Here is an 18,027-nt window from a genome sequence, read left to right as displayed (position 1 = left end):
TAAAAGGGATGGAAAGGAAACTCCAGTGGTCCTTTTTCGTAATGTAATCCCTTAAGTCTGAAAAAGTGTAAAATAATACGAAAGGGATGACTTTTCAATAGTTTTAACGAGCCGAACAAGACAAGCACTTGATCGTTTTGTGTAATAATCCCTCAGGTCCAAAAATATTAAAATGTAGAGGAGGGATGGCACATCCAATCGCTTTAATGAGCTGGTGAGGTCAATTGCTCGGCAATCTTTTCATATTTTACGAGTTAGATGAAAAGAGCTTAAAGGAGACTTGTTTTTTGAGGAACGAGTGATGTTTTTGGATAGCAACTGGTTCCAGGTAAGGTTTGGAAATTTTCAATCATGGAAATGGAAAGAGGGTGGCTAATAGAATCACTCGTCGTATCTGTTCCTCAAAAGGGTAAACAATCAAATGGAGGTGTATGATTGGCTAAAAAAGAGTGGAGGTGATGGTAAGAACACAACCAGGGTTCAAAAGCTAATAGTCATGCGATCAAAATGGTTATTTACCAGAGGTGGGGTTCATTTTTTAATGAGCTTGAACTCTATGGAAACATTTGCTCATTTTTAGGTTTATTTTTTAACGAGCTTGAACTTCGTGTAAAACTGCTGATGGCGAGGTTTATTTTTAACGAGCTTGAACTTTGCATAAAACTTCTCGTGGCGAGTTTTATTTTTTAACGAGCTTGAACTTTGCGTAAAATTGCTTGTGCCAGTCGTATAATAAGGATGTCTCATAGATAGGTTCATTTTTTAGGGAGCTTGCCCCATTCGAAACTTTTCTCCTGAGCCTTTCGTTATGCAAGCTAGGAATAACCAACCTATGAGTCTAAAGGGTTGAGAGCCTACAAACTAAGAAAATAAATGGTCGCTTTTCACTTGCATGCAAAAAGGTTTTCATGCCCCCAGGTATAAAGAAATAGAGTTTCCAGGTTACCATACAGAAGTTCTTTCATTAGCAAGATTGTTTCATCCACATGTGTAGACAAAACACTTCCTTGGATCTATCCATCGAAATCGATGAAGGTGATTCTAGCTCCAATCACCTAACCTTTGACGGAGGAATCCTTTTCCAGACTGATCCATTATTCTAAATGAACAGGATTGTCAGACTAGTCATATTCTTGCGTGGAAACCTATCTTTTATCTAGGTTTTTTCTGCCAAAGTAGACCCGGGCGCATGCCTCCTGGGTTTCAGTCACAATCACGGAATCACTTGCGATCATCAGGTGGACAGACTGGAGATTGATGAGACATTCCTTGTGCAAAAAGACCAGTTAGGGATGGAATTTTACTAATAGCTGTGTTTGAACCAGGGAACGAAAGCTGGTCTATGAGCTGGACCACTTTTCCTTCATGTGGAAAACACATCATTAGAAAGATTGAAGAAATGATAGCTCCCATGCTATAAATGTAGTGACGCCCAAGGAGTAGATTGTAATCTAGAGGTCCTTGGACTACCATCACGTTTAGATGAACGGTTTCCTTCTCAAAGTTATAGGCAAATTTGGAAGGATCCATAACAGTCGACTGGTTCCTTTGTTGAAGCCTATCAGATTTCGAATCTCAGGCAGAAGTGATGGTGAACCAAGCGCTTTCCAAGTAGTTGAGGAAAGGATACTCACAAAAGCCCCTTCATCTATAATAGTACCAACCATGATCATTCTATAAGCTTGTACTATGATTCGGAATGGTACATTAGATGGTAGGCGGGGTCTGCCTAGAAGATTCCAATCGAAGGAAATGACTAGATTGCTTGGAGGTGGGACCGAATAAATGGCCGAATACATCTCTGACGAACTTCCTTCCTATGGTAAAGGAATGGGTAGATTTCCCCCATGTTCATCGGAGTCTGTGTTTATGAAAAGAATTTGAACGGTGTCGTTCTCATTCTCTTTAGTGACAGTATCATCTGAAGGTGGGCCCTTTGAAGACAAGATTGGGTCGACTGCCATCTTGACCTGTTGACTTTGGTCCGATGTGGACTCAGAGAGTCTATCTTCAATGATAGGTGCTTCGACCGACAATAATGGTGTGTTAGTCAGATTTTCAACTAGCGATGGACTTGGCAAGAGTTTCTTGTATCCAAGAGGAAGTCGTTGCGGTGATGTAGGACGGTTATCCAAGACTCTTTTAGCTTCGTCTAAGAAGGGACAATAGTGGAGGGCATGATCGCCTTCACACAATCTACAAGGAAATTTGGATCTTCCTTTTTGTCCATTGACTTCGTTTTCACTAGTTGATGGTGTGATTTCAACATGATCGTCAGTGGTTGAAGACACTGGATTGTGCAAGTGGGGAGACCAGTCCCTCAAGGTTCATGGGATGCAAGGACAATCTTGATGATAGTGGTCTCCCTTGCAAATGACACATGGAGATTTAGGTTTGGATTGTGCAGTGTGTGGATTTTCACCAGAAGGTGCATGGTTTCCCCCTTTTGTCATTGGCTTCTTCTTCTTCTTCTCAGTTACTTGGTTTTTAGTGTTACTAGCTTCACCAAGTGAAGAGGAAGAAAGAGAGGGAGAAATAAATGAAGTAGAAGGTGGGGGAGAAAATTCAGTATCATCTGGTTGCTGATTTGATTTCTGAGGAATTGCGGTGTTTTGAACGGCAAAGGTCAAGAAAAGCCATACAAACAGGCCAATTGTGAGTCCTGGAAGGGACAATGTGGCCATGTGTGGAGCACCAACATCCCCCCAAGAGGAGAAGGGACTAGGATTTCCCCCAGGGGGAAATATTTGATTGGTAGACTCCATTTCTCAACCTAAAGACCAACGAGGGAACAATGAAATTATTCCGATTAAAATAAATTTTATGACGCTTTGACACAACTTGCTTTTTCAATTTTTAAGCGTCGATAAAAAGCTAAAGATGACTCTAGTCACCTTCGATTTTTAATGAGCCTGAAGTGACAAGTGCTCAGATGGACCTTTTCTTTTAAGGAGTCCGAAAAGGAACAAAAGTGACTACTCTGGAAATCTAGACAGAGGGATTACCAAACCAATCGCAAAACTACAGAATACTTTTTACAGTATGGCAAATATTCCCAAATGATGTGTTCAGTGCATTGCGATCGATAGGGCAGCAGACACAACTTCCTAAGGATAAAGGATGTAGCCTATTGTGGTCTCCCAATATATACTCGATGGTACGTGGGAGCACAAGTCCATACTAGCACTTGTTTTCTCAAAGAGGAGGAATCACCCAATCTACGATGAAAGCGATAGTTACCAAGCTTTACGACGCTGGAATACGTCTCTAGCCTAGACTTCTAAATGTTGTGTGTTAGGTTCCAAAGCGTTTTTATGTTCATTGAAGTTTATTTTACAGTTGATCTTTCTTAAGAAGTTTGCCTTTAAGGTTCACCGTGTGATGTAGATATACAATTCCTAAATATGCAATCTAAGATGATAAACATTCGTTTACTTTCTTTTTGCAATGAAAACCCTAGCTACTAAAGAAAGAGAGATGAAATTCTTTCAACATAGAGCAGAGAGCACACACTAGATGCACTTTTCCTAAATCAACTTTAGCATGCAGTCTTAATGCAAATGCACATGCATGTATTGTTTTTTTAGTTTCCTTAATGTGAGAATGACAAAAAAGAAAACAAAGTATAGATTTGAACTATTCTTCTTTCAAAGCGACAGTACTAACAATTTTCTTTTCAAAAACGAAAGTAGGGTCAAGACGACACTTTGCGATTTTGAATTTAAACTGCTTTCGACACTTGAAATACTAATGATTCAAATCAAATACAATGGAAAAAGTGTAATCGATTGTCTAAAAGAGGAATGCTTTGTAATACTCTTTTTTCACTCAAAACGACACTTGCGACACTTTCAAATCAAAAGACGACAATTTGATTAAGCTACTATTTGTACAAGAGAACTATAAATGACGAAAAATAAATTAAAAAACATTCACAGTTCTTTATCGATCGAGGCTGAATAATGCAAAGGAAGATGGTTTCAACAGAGATATATTGATCATAGATAGCAAAACTACTGAATAAAGCTGAAGACAATGAAGAAAAAACCAAAATCTGGAGGCAGAAACAGCTCATCTGATCATCGCCCCTGTAACACAAGGAAACAAGGATGCATCTCACCTATAGCACACAGAAGGTGCGATGCATCCAGACTGCCAAGAAGAGATAGTGGGATGGTCTAGGGATGAGACTGAGATTGGTTTTTGCTCACAGTTTGCAGCTAAGTTCAGGGATTTAGGTAGAGCTAATGATTGTCAGTAAACACAAAGTATAGGGGCTGATCTAATGAGGTTATTTGAGCTACCAATAGGGCACTTAGGATGTTTGCAAGCTAGATGTTCAGTCCATAAACCAACCCGGAGATTGACTAAAGAAACATTGATCTACTTTGCAGTTGCATAGAAAAAGCAGTTTGAAGGCTCGTTGGCTTAACTTCAGGCTCCATCTGTGGTTTATAAAGCAAACAACAGTAATGAAACAAACAAACTATTCGCTCCCTAGTGGATTTTCCATTTTTTTATCGGGAAAACTAGTGTCTATTCAGAGCTGCTAGTCCCACTAAGATGAGTAGCTATCTTAGAAACAAACAGATTAAAGTTACTTGTGTTTTCCTTTATGAGAGATAGATGAGAGAGAAGTAGAGAGCAACAACCTCAGTATTTCACTAGTCTCCTTGCTTGTTTCCTCTCTCCTTTGATAGAGCTTTTGCCACTCCTTTCTCGCTTGTCCCGCTTCAAAGAACACCTGTAGAGTCAAGGCAGCAAAATACCATCAAATCATAGAGATCTATAACCATAAATAATGTAGGATCATATATACATTAACCATATAAATGCATACACAAACAAGATTTAGAGATATACAAGCATATGGAGGAAAACTCAAATAGATTTATTGATAGAAGTAGCAGAAGAGAGGATTACAACCAGGCTGTCTGATCCAGTATGAAAGCCCTCTTCACCTCATACAAAGAAAGATCACCCAACAATGTCTTCAAAGAGAAACCAACAACACTTCCTTGCAAATTACAAAATTCCAGCCTTTGGATCTCTTGGATGAGGGATCCATATATATATGTTTACAGGAGAGTGAGTCATCTTTTGGGATTTTTATTAGTGTCATTTCACTGATAGTTCTTGGTTCCACTTGGAGATTTCAGATCTCTTACTCATCCCTAGGCGAATTCAAATAGGCAAGTGTCATATGATCAGTTTCTAGAAGATTCTCTAGGTTTCCACCTAGCACACTACTTCTGCCATTTGTTTGCTCTCGCTCATCGCACCCTACAGAAGGGCTTTCCAATATGCATTGTACTCCCCATGTGTAATAGGTGAGATGCGTCTCACCCTATGCATGGAGCAGTCTGTATGGTCCTGTTTTGACCAGTTCTGAGTAGTTTTTAATGGAGAACGTCTGGGAGATGATGTAATCAACTGACCTTGTTCCTTTAGGGTATGAAATAACACTTTTAGAGGTTTATAAGCCCTTGGTTTATGGACATATGTGATTGGGTTTGTAGTGCCCAAATATGTCTGTAACAAATACTGGTGCTTGGCACATTGCCTCTTTAAGATGTTTAGAGGCCTTAGTTGCTACTGGAGTCCAAGAAAATGCATCTTTATTTAGTAGTGTTGTTATACGTGTTTCTATTCTCCCATAATTCTTAAGAAACTTTTGATAATACCTTGTCAACCTGAGAAATCATCGAATATGCTTTGTGGTTGTGGGGATTTTCCATTCCTTAATGGAGTTAATTTTGTAAGGGTCTACCTTAACACCCACATGAGATATAATATGACCTATATACTCTACCTCTTGTTGTCCAAACAAACATTTGGAGGTATTTGCATATAATTGTTTATCCTCCAATAGTTTGAGCACCCTACCCACATGTTGAACACGATCCTTCCAAGACTTGTTGTAGATTAATATATCATCAAAAAATATTAGCACAAATTTTCTAAGGCTTTGAAAATGGAATTCATAAAACCTTGAAATGTGGAAGGTGTGTTAGCAAGGCCAAAAGGCATGACCAAAAATTCATAATGACCCACTTGAGTTCTAAATGTTGTTTTCAGAATGTCTTCAGCCTTCATTCTAATTTGATGATATCCTGAAAAAATATGCAACTTGGTGAAGTAAATTTCTCCATGTAATTCATCCAACAATTCATCAATGACATGAATGGGAAATTTATCTTTAATAGTGAGCTTGTTGAGCTCTCTATAATCCAGACACATGTGTCACGATCCATCCTTCTTGTGCACTAATACTACTGGAGTAGAGAAATAACTTTGACTAGGTAGAATTATACCACCCTCTAGCATTTCTGCAACCATACATTCAATTTTACTCTTTTGGGCATAAGAATATCTGTAAGGCCTAATGTTTGGAGGAACACTTCCTGGAATCAAATGAATAACATGATCATGGTCACAAATAGGTGGGAGGCCTTTGGGAGTCTCAAAATCCTTGGAATGATTTTCCAAGACTTTTTGAAGATCTAGAGAAATATATGACTTCTATGTTTGAACCTCTAGCAAGCATACTTGTGCAATTACACCACATTTTTCTTTATTTATAAGATTTGTCATGCCATGATCTGTATTAAAAACTTGAAGGTTTATGGAAAATTGTCAAGTGATTTTTTTATGTCTTTTAGGCAATGGATCACTTTGCAAAAGAACATAAAATAATGGTTTTAAAACTCAGTTTGTAGCATAAAGAAAGAGACAAATATACCATATACAGTAACAAAAGACAACAAAATGATAAAGGAGTTCACACCTCCTAGTCTACATCTCTTGGTCCAACTTCCAATGTTGGGCCTCTTTTATTAAGTGCTCAAAATTGTGATTACATGGATTTACAATGCTCATAATGAAAAAATAATGTCTCCAATGGCTCCAAAATAGTAAAAAACTCTAAGTTGGGCTCTAGCTAGGCACAATTTGGCAAAAAATTAAGAAATTTATTCTCCAGAGAAATTTCGCTGCTAACTTATCTATAAACTGGACTTCCCTGCTAACTTTTCTACGAATTTTTCCTTTTCCAGAACTGCCAAGCGACATTTTCTCCCAGCGCCGACAAGATTCACAACATTTCAGGTGTAATTTGTTGCTTCCTTTAAATTCCCTATGACCCCTTCAGGCGGAAAAATAGGTCCACATGGGCCATACATCCGGGGGCTAGGGCTAACCGCCTACTTCAGTTAGTATAGGCACCATGACCTTTGCGCCTTTGGTTTTATGGTGCCACGTAACCCTGCACTGGCCCCAATCCTTCAAACCTATTCTTCGGCTCCCTATCTCTTCCCACGCCCACAGTTTAATCGATCCATGTGATTTGGATCTAGGCATGTCTCTAACCCCCCTTTTCACGAGTGCCTGTTCTGTCATGGTTTGGTCATGTGATATGGCATAAGACCATGAGCTGGGGCATATCCTCAATCTCTTAATGGTTAATTCCTTCCATGATGCAATAAGGCTACATGGTTGGTATGTGACCTTGGGATGGGGCTAAGCCTGAGCCCTCGACCCTCCGCATGTGGTCTCGTGAGCGTGGGGTGACCAGGGGCATGTGGCCTGACCCTATCTACCAAACAAATTCTCATGAAATTTTAAACAATGTATTGGCACTATACATATTAAGTTCCATTGATAGAGTAACAGTAAGGAGTTGCACTAATATGCTAGAGGTCTCATTTTCAACCCCCACAGAGGCCAATTTGGGCCATAAATTTGTTTTACACAACCCTAGGGTGCCATGTGACAACTTGTGATTGGGCCACATGGCACCCAGTCATTGGTCCATGAAAAAATTTAGTCAACCAACCAATTAGATCTTGTCAATTTGAGCCAATCTAGTAAGGCCACTTGGCAGCCTGCCATTGGTTTGAGAAACACAGTCAACTTTCCCAATCAATATTCATAGTCAACAGTCCTGCACTTCACATTGCAAAAATTTTAATGGCTTAGGAAAACTACCAGAACGCGATAGTGGGAGCATACGATATCGGTTTTCAGTGATTCAAGTTGCGTTGGATTCATGGCAATGAGATCTATGTTTTGGCACCAGTTTCAAGAACTTTTAAACACTTTGAATTTTGAGAACTTTACAGATCCCCTAGATCATTCCTCCCCACTGAAAGCTTTTGGACCTCCAAAAGAACATTTTCAATCAAAAATCAGGTGAGGGTACAACTCCCTCACCCTTCCAATCTCAATCCATTTGTCTTTGCTTGGTTTTGTACCTTTGAGCCCCACACAAAGGTACTCCATGTTCCCTCTTCTTGAAGTTATTGTTTTTCTGTCAAGGATGGTATCTTGATGCAATTATTCAAGAAATTCAGCAGATAAATCTTCTATTGAAGGAATCTGAACATTATCTCCTTGATCTTCAATCAAAGGAGGCTCACATAATCTCAATTTCTCAACATTAACAACTGCATAAACTTGCATATATGGAGGAAAATCTAACGGAAGGCATTATTACCAGTCTTTTGTAAAATCTTAAAAGGTCCATATCTGATTGGTTTTAGTTTTTTACCTTCTCCTTGAAGCCTCTCCTTATTAATGTAAAGCCAAAATTCATCCCCAACCTGAAAACTGTGATCAACATGATGCTCATCATGTCGTGTCTTGTACTTGGATTGAATCTTTTCCAACTGTTCTTGAACCATTTGATGCACCAATTGAACTTGTTCAATAAATCACTTGGCCTTATCTATGTCACTATGTCCATCAATAGAAACATCTTTCCCAAAGATAAAATCTAAAGGAGATTTTGGCAAGTATCCCATGCATGCCTTAAATGGATATGTTTGAGTCGATGAATGATTGGCCCAGTTGTAAGCATGCTGAATGTAGTGTAAGTGTTCATCCCAAGCTTAGGATGTTTGCTCCAATAACCACGAAGAAGATGTACCACTATTCAGTTGACCACTTTTGCTTAAGCATTGGTTTGTAGATGGAATGATGTCTATTCTTCAACCTAGTGTTGACTATTCCCCATAAGATTGACCAAAATTTCCCGACAAATCGAGAATCTCGATCAGAAATAATAGATGTGGGCAACATAAAATGCACACATACATTTTGAAAGAATGTTTTTTTCAGTCTATTAAGTTGTAACCTGCTTCTTACCAGGCATCAAAATACACATTTTTCTAAAATGATCCACCGCAACACAAAAATAATCATGATTTTTCCTAGACATAGGTAGCCCTCCTACAAAGTCCATAGAAACACTTTCCCAAGGATGAGAAGGAACTAGAAGTGGAGTATACAATCCTAACTTTCTATTGCTAGGCTTACTAGTAGCACACAAATAACATCCTCTTACATATCGTGACACACTTTCATTCATATGAGACCAATAAAAATACCTTCGTAATTGTGCCACTGTCTTGCCTACAGTAAAATGGCAAACAATAAGAGAACTGTGTTTCCCTTATGATATTGACTCTTTCACCCTATGGAATGCATAGCTTTCCAAGATGACACAACAATTTATCATGAACATGGTAGCCTAATTCCTCTACTTGGTTTCCTTGACACAAAGCTGCATATACATCCTTAAAATCTTCATGTAAAGCATATTGTTCAACATAGCTCTCATGCATGATAGAATTATGCTTAAGAATAACATATGCACTAACAATTGGTCTAGATAGCATATAAGCAACTTTGTTATAGATACCTTTCTTATACCTTATCACCAAGTGGAATTGCTACAAGAAACCCATCCATCTAATGCCTCGCCTATTGTAGCTTGGTGTTTTATTGCAAGTATTGCAATGGTTGATGATCAATGTGAATGATAGTTTCCTTTCCCATCAAATAATGTTTTCATTTTTTTACACTTTGCACCAAAGCATACAATTCTTTTTCATATTTTGGATATGTAACTACTACACCGTTAAAAGTTTCAGAATGGTAACACATAGGCTTACCATGTTGCATCAAGACCACTACCATAAGTCACTTGCATTGATTTGTATCTTAAATGGATGCCTTAAATTAGGAAGTGCAAGAACTGGTGTTGTACTGATTTTCTCTTTCAATGCATTGAAGGCTTTCTGTTGCTTTCCTCCCCACTGAAAAACTTGTTTCACACTTTTCAAAGCATGTAATGGAGCTGCAATTGATGAGAAGTTAGAAATGAACTTTCTCCAATATTGGGTTGCTCCCAAAAATCTTCTAACCTCTATTACATTATTGGGTTTAGGCCAATTCAAAATGACTTCGACCTTTGAGGGATCTATCTTCAATTCACCCCCTCCAACAATATGACCCAAATATACTAACGAGGTTTTTCCAAATTCACATTTAGACATATTTAAAAACAACTTTTATTTCTTTAAGGCATCTAAGACTTGCCTAACATGCTTGACATGCTTTTCATGAGTCTTGCTGAAAATAAATATGTCATCTAAGTAGAATATCAAAAGGTCATCAGGAAAAGGTCTTAAGAAATCATTCATAACTCTCATGAATGTTGTAAGATCATTACAAAGCCCAAATGACATAACCAACCATTCAAATAAACCTTGCTTTGTTTTGAAAGTTGTCTTCCATATGTCTCCTTCAACAATCCTAATATGATGATAGCCACTTCTCAAGTCCAGCTTAGTTAAATAAACAAAAACTTTCGACTCATCAAGTAAATCCTTAATTCGAGGAAGAAGGTAATGATTCTTTACCGCGATATTATTCAAGGCTCTGAAATCCACACAGATGCACTATGTACCATCTTTCTTTGGTACCAAAGCAATAGGAGACCCAGATAGCGATGTGCTTGGTTTGATGAACCCTTTATCAAGAAACTCTTAGATTTGTTTCTTAATTTATGCATTCTCCTTAACTGACATCTTGTACATGATAACTTTTAGAAGAGGAAAATCTTGTTGCAATTGGATTTCATGTTGGATTCCTCTTTTAGGAGGAAATCCTTCAGGTTCCTGAAACATCTTATCATAGGTGTTAACAACCTCAATCAAATCATATTTTAATCTTGCATCACATCCTTGGAAGGCTTCATTTTCAACATTCTCTTTGGGTTTGATCATCAAGAGTACAAAATTCTTACTAGCATTAACAAGCCTCTTCATTTGTCCAACATTCACAAGAGATAAATTCAACTTCTTGCTATGTTCTCTAACAATATACTCAATCCCATTTTTAAACAAATGATATTTTTTCTCATGGCAATGAAAGATGGCTCTCCTATCATATAGATATGGGCTTCCCAAAAAAATACCACAAATGTCAAGTGGAATTACATCAAGCTCTACCTCATCTATAAAGTTTGTAGTGATGGAAAATTTCAATTTACATCTTTTTGTCACATGCAATTTTTCATTGTCACATATCCAACCTAAAGGATAAGGTTTAGGATGAGGAATGGTTTCCAAGTTTAATTTCTTAACAATGTCTTCTAAAATAAGGTTTTCTTGTGATCCATTATCAAACAAAGTATCTATCTTGGTATGTTTTGAGATGACTCTAACATGGAAAATCTCTATTCTTTCTTTTTCATGTTGATTTTCATTGAGGTTACTAGAAGAGCTAGTACTTGAAATAGAGTCCTTAACTTTAAATCCCATGGCTATGAACTTTGTTTCATCCCCAGAATCAAATCCTAAATCATGTTGTGTAGTTGCAACAATATCTTGTTTCCCTTTGTTGTTAAAATTTTTGGGTCCCATTTGAGGATGAAGTTTCCAACAGTTGTCTTCATCATGGCCTTCTTTTGAACAATGTTTACATGTGATTTTTTCTCCCTCCTTCTTGATTGAAGCATTCTTATTCCCTTTTCATTTGAATTTTCCCTTTCCTTTGTCTCCACTCTTGAATGGATTCTAGGATTCCCTCTTGGGAAACATTCTTCCCTCTTGCTTCTAAATGAGTTTCCTATACACATACTTCATCTAGATTTGTAGGGTTAAGCATGAGAATTGTGTGTCTCAAATAACTATGTAAACCTCCAATGTATTTCAGTAGAGTGTCTTGTAAATTTATACCCAAAAACAAATATCTTTTTATAAATTCTTGAGTATAGCTTTGCACACTCTGACCCTAAGCTTGCCTAAAGTTTTCTCAATCCATTATAGCTTTTTGTATGTACGCTAATGGATAAAATTGTCTTCTTAGTGCAACAACAAAATAATTCCACTTTTCTTAATGTCCTCTTGATTTTTGGCCTTCCACCAGATAATTGTTGCACTTTCCAACCTAAGGGAATCAAGCTGATTTTTGGTTGCATCATCCTTGATTCTTTGTATCCTACAATACACTTCGATCTGAAGAACCCAATTATCTAATTTCTCAACATTTACCTCTCCATTGTACATAGGAAATTCAAACTTTATGTCAAGTTTTAAAAAAGGAGTTTTACCATGTCCCTTTGGAGAATGTGGAGTTTTTTGTGAAGGGGTTGAGGTAGAAGAAGATGAGGGTGAGGATGGAGGTGAAGGTGGTGGATTGTCACCATCCCCTCCATTCCCTTTTGGATTTTTGTATCCATTTCCTTTTGGAGGTTTTGAGATTTCTCCTTGCAACCTTGAGTTCCTATCCTCATAAAGAACTTTCACCATTTCAAACATTTCAAAGAAAGCTTTTCTGAAATTTCTATCATCCTCAAATATCCCTTCATGACCTTCTTCATATGTCATAATTGGTAAAGCTTGAGATATGTGTGGCTTCCTTGAACCCACTTGAGGATTTGTCTCTACAAGAAATCCTTCTCCTCTTTTCATCTTCCACATTATAAGCATCAGAAAACACTTGCAAACAAAATCAAACCTTCAAAATAACCTTGAGCTGTGATACCAAACTGATCTATATTACAAACTTGAAGGTTTATGGAAAATTTTCAAGTAATTTTTTATGTCTTTTTGGCAATGGATCACTTTGCAAAAGCACATAAAAAATTGGTTTTAAAACTCAGTTTTTAGCATATAATCAAAGACAAATTTACCATATACAGTAACACAAGAAAACAAAATGATCAAGGAGTTCACCCTTCCTCGGCTACATCTCCTAGTCTAACTTCCAATGTTGGGCCTCTTTGATTAAGATCTCAAATATGTGATTACATGAATTTATAGTGCTATGAATGAAAAAATAATGTCTCCAATGGCTCTAGAATAGTGAACAACCCCAAGTTGGGCTCTTATTGGGCTCAATTTGGCCAAAAAATGAGAAAGTTATGCTCTAGAGAAATTTTGTTGCTAACTGCTCTACAAACTGGACTTCCCTGCTAACTGTTCTATGAATTCCACCTTTTCTAGAACTGCCAAGTGACATGTTTTCCCAGCGCCGACAAGATTCACGTTATTTTAGGTGCAATTTATTACTTCCTTTAAATTACCTATGACCCCTTCGGGCGAAAAAATAGGGCCACATGGGACATACACCCAGGGGCTGGGGCTAACCGCCCATCCTCTTTGGCATAGGCCCCATGACCTCCGTGCCTTTAATTTTATGGTGCCACAAAACCCTGGGCTTGTAGAAATTTCCACTGTAGATCACCTGATAATGCAATATACTAAAGCAAAATAGTTGATCTACTTCTACAACCAATTATGCATAAGTTTAATCGAATTGAGCAAGATCAATTGAACACATATAACTGATAAGAAGAAATCAATCACACATAACACAGAAGAAATAACCAAGGGAAAGCCTTAACCTAGAACCCCAACTCTGTATTATCATACAAGTGGAAATATAGTCTAGATTACAAAAAGAATCAGCTCACGAGCTGTCTTGCTCTCTCTGCAATCCCTGTGCTGCTCATAGACAGTCAAAGGCCTCTCTCAAAACCTTCTCCTCTGCCCTCCAAGCCTCCTATTTCTTTGCGCAATTTTCCTTGGGGTCGAGTGCAGCCACTTGTGTGAATTGGCCTCTTCACACACTCACTAACCTCTGATCCAACTGCGCAATCCTGAAGGAGATGTTGTGGCCTAAATCTACCTCGGGCTGAAGGAAGGCAGGTCTAGGGTAACATCAAACCACGCTCAACCTGGTAGCTAGCCCTACCAGGTCGGGAGAGGGCTCTCTCCTTGTCAATCTCAGGAAATATGGCAAATAATGCAAGATATGACTTATATAAAGACTAATTTTAGGCTAGGTATATGCTCATATGAGTTTGATTGAGTTTAAAGTTGGTTTGTTGGATCAGATGAGGAAGGCAGTTTTGGGTCCAGGGAATGAACTCGGATTTGCAAAGGTTTCTGTGGGGCGAGGTAGCAATTGTTTTAGTACTTCAAATTAGGTGTAATAATGAGTCTAAAGACTGGTGAGGAGTTAGAGAGGGCATGCAAGTTTCATGAGTCCTCTTCAAACAATAGAAAACATGTAAAACTAAATGCAAGGCAGAGCAATGAAACATCAATGAATTCCACCTTTACACTTGATCCATTTAGTTATGCAGAGAAAAAGAGAGATAATGGAACACATAAACATATGATAAACTGAATCACAGAGGAGAAAAAAATACTAATTCACCTTGCCACAAGAATCCCACAAAATGCTGCAAAACCCTGGTCTATTTCCTTGCCAAGCTGCAGAAGTGATGTACAATAGTGCTCAAAGCATCCACAAGAGTCCAACCCTGAAAAATGACTAAGAAAATATAAGATATAGGCATCAAACAACTTATGCTAGCCATCAGGGGTTGAATCCATAAGTCAAGGAGCTATTTCAACAAGATCTAAACTAGGAACTGAAAAATAGACAGTGGAACAACTTGCCTCTAAAACCATGGAAACAAATTCATTCAGCTCAAAACCACCTAAGATTGATGTATCTACCTCCTTAAGTCATTTTTCATCATTTTTACATCATAGTACATCAATTTACATCATATTACATCATGAATTTGACCATGAGAGAAGAAAAAGTCAAACTGGTAGAAAACTAGGCGAAAATCTGAGTTTTTGAGCAAAATTGGCAAAATTTTGCCTGATGCACAGCGCCATTTGCCTGATGCATGACGCCTTTTCCAAGTTGAGTTTGAAGGCCTTCCCCTTCACCAAATTTTCTCTAAGATGGCTTGTTGGAAAGGCTGTCTATCTGCTTTCTAGGACAAGTGGAATTTTTGGATTTGGTGTCCATTTGCCCCTTCAAAAATCAGTTCTCCCAAGACTGCTTCCTGTGGGTCCAAAAAGTGGCAGAAAGGGCATTTTTTAGGTGTTTTTTTCCCTTTAGGTGACCCAGAACTCCTCCAAAATTCATGAAACTTTCTGGGTTTTCATATTTTTTCATGAGGAATCCAAAAATGTAAGCCATTCCTCAAAATTCCCAACCCGCTCAATGTGCAGTGCCAGTGGCACTACGCATCAGAGGAAATTTCCCATTTTTTGCAATTAAAATTTAGGAAATGACAAAAATTTCTCCAAAATGCTTCAAAATTGGCAAGAGGCAAGCTTATCAATTTCTTTGCTAAGCCAAGGAAGCTTTAGCCAATATTCGAAGTTTATCTTGCTCCTTTTTGGCCCTTTTTGGCCTTTAAGGCTCTTCTTAACTTGGCTTTTAGGCTTCTTATCCTTGTCTTGCAAATCTTATTCTGGGCCAAGTAGTGATAAGCCATGTGGTGCATCATGTTCTTCTCTTTGTTTGCCTTCTCAAGAAGCTTCTCCAAGTGCATATTCACCTTCTCCAACAAATATTCCCGGTCATCTTCTTTTTCAATGGATGTCAACTTTCCCTTTGCCCTCTTAGACCTTTGTTGGTTTTCTTTGATGATCTGTAGCTCCAGGGGTTCATGTTTGTCAGTAAGTTGCTTGTTTTCTTGCTCAAGGAAGTTAATGATCCACTTAGCCCTCTCAGGGTCAAGTGATAAGGCTCGAACCTCAGCTTCTTTTTCTTTGATAACTGCATCCTTGAGTCTTGAGCTTTAGGAGCCCAAATTAGTGTCATCATCCTCAACCAAAATAAAATCTCTGCCTTAGCCTTCAGAAGGCCCTTGATCATGCAATGGTTTTTTTACTCTATCCTGTACCTATTCTGTTGAAGAAGAAGGAAAATCCCCTTTCACCCCAGGTGAAGATAGTATTTTCCTATTGTCTGGTGAAGAGAACAACACCCCTTCCACCCCTGGTGGAGATAATATTCGTTTGGCTGCTGTAAAAAGTATTCTTGTCCCTTTTTCATAAGTTATAAACATAAGAATATGAACCTCTTCAGTTATGCTTTCATGCTCTCTTTGTTGAACGGAAGGCCCACCTTCCTCATGAGGTTCTGCAAAAATTTGAGGCCCTTTGAAGATCTCATGGGAAATGAAGGTTTGCCATGGCACTCCTAACTGAGTGAGCTGGTGCACAACAATAATCTTAATGACAGCAAAGTGATAAATGCTATTAAGTTGCTGTGGGTATGGTTTTCTTTGCAAGCACAGTCATCCTCTCTATATTTGTGCAAATGAAGTATGGTATACTCATCATTCTAACCTTGGTAAAATGCATAAGCAATCTGATATGATAGGCATAGAGACTGGAGAACCTTCCCTCACATGTGAAGTATTTAATGATGAGTTTCATTAGTGGCATACATCAGTCCTCCAAAAACTTAAAAGGAAACACCCTACCCAATTTACTATGATATTTGGCTTTAATGTAGGGTTCAGAGTTCCGTTTGTTGATATTCTATCTTTTGTTCCATATTTCCCCCACATCTGGCATCCTAGTTGCTTCTGCAATAATGGCTGGTGAAAGAGTAAAATTGATACCAGCAAGTTGTACCATATTATCGCTCATGTTGATGACAAATTGCCTTGCTAATTCATGATGATACTTAACCCCCTCAACCATCTCACAAAACTCAAAGCAAGATTGGTATCTGAAACAAGTGGTGGCAAGGGGAAAAGCAAGAAGTTTAGTAATGCTAATAGGCTCCTCCCTAATTATTTTCCCACCCTTGTGAGGTCTCCTAGGTTGTACATTCCTGTCTCTTGAACTGTCACTTTGTGTTTCTTCTTCATAGCTTGAGTCACTGTTTCTTGCCATAGTGCTTGTCTTAGGAAAATGATGAGATGAAGGTATGGTGGAAAAAGGATGATGAAAGAGGGATGAAAGAGGACAATGGTGATGAGTATGAAGAGATTTTACTCTTGGGAAATGAATTTGGGGAATGAAGGGAATAGTTTTGGGAAATTAGGGTTTAATGAGGGATTTAGGGTTTGATGAGGGAATTAGTTGCTTTAGGGGAGTGAGATATGGGAAAATGGGATAAATGGAGTGTTTTAGGGTAATAAAAGAGCGAAAAGGGGTTCAATGATGTTTTTGTGATGATGGAATGAAATTTGCACAATGAAATGGAAAACAGTGAAGAGAAACTAGGGTTTCATTTTAAACTTGTAAGATTCATGAAGAACACAAGAGTGAACTCAAATTCAGCTGTAGGATGTTGTTTACTTACTTGTAGAATGCAAATATAGAAAATTTGAGGGTTATGGCATGATTTGGAATGATTTAGAAAAATCTGGACTGATGCACAAGGCGATGGGCCCAGTGCGCAGCGCCCTCCTAATGCGCAGCGCCAGTTCAAAATAACACTACAGGTTCACCTCTGATGCGCAGCACCTGCCTGATGCACAACACACTACCTTTGATGCACAGCGCCAGGCCAATTTGCCTTGAAAAATAGGGTTTTTGTCTCCTTGGCTCCCAAATCGTGATTTTTGCTCTCTAAGAGTATTTTGATAAAGAGGACCTCCTTCACTTTAAATATGAATGACTTTAAATTTTTTACTCATCTCAAACCCACTTTTCTAATGTCAAAGTCACTTTTGGTTTTGAACTTTGTTTTTCCATTGAAATTGACTTTTCTTAATCATTTGATAACTGATGCATTGATGCTTGTGTTTTTGTCTACAGTGGCTGGAGTTGGCAAGGTGAGCAAGGGCAGCAGCTTTGAACTTATTACATATAGAAAAAATTGAAATTACATAAAAATTTTATACATAGGAATAAAAACTTTGTTTTCACCTCAAAACAGAGTTTTGAGGTAAAAACCACTTATTGT

Source organism: Pinus tabuliformis, chromosome 5_1, assembly GCF_031772625.1.
Source record: "Pinus tabuliformis cultivar Carrire ecotype Pingquan chromosome 5_1, CPIR1, whole genome shotgun sequence".
Lineage (NCBI taxonomy): Eukaryota > Viridiplantae > Streptophyta > Pinopsida > Pinales > Pinaceae > Pinus > Pinus tabuliformis.
This window is presented reverse-complemented; position numbering follows the sequence as displayed.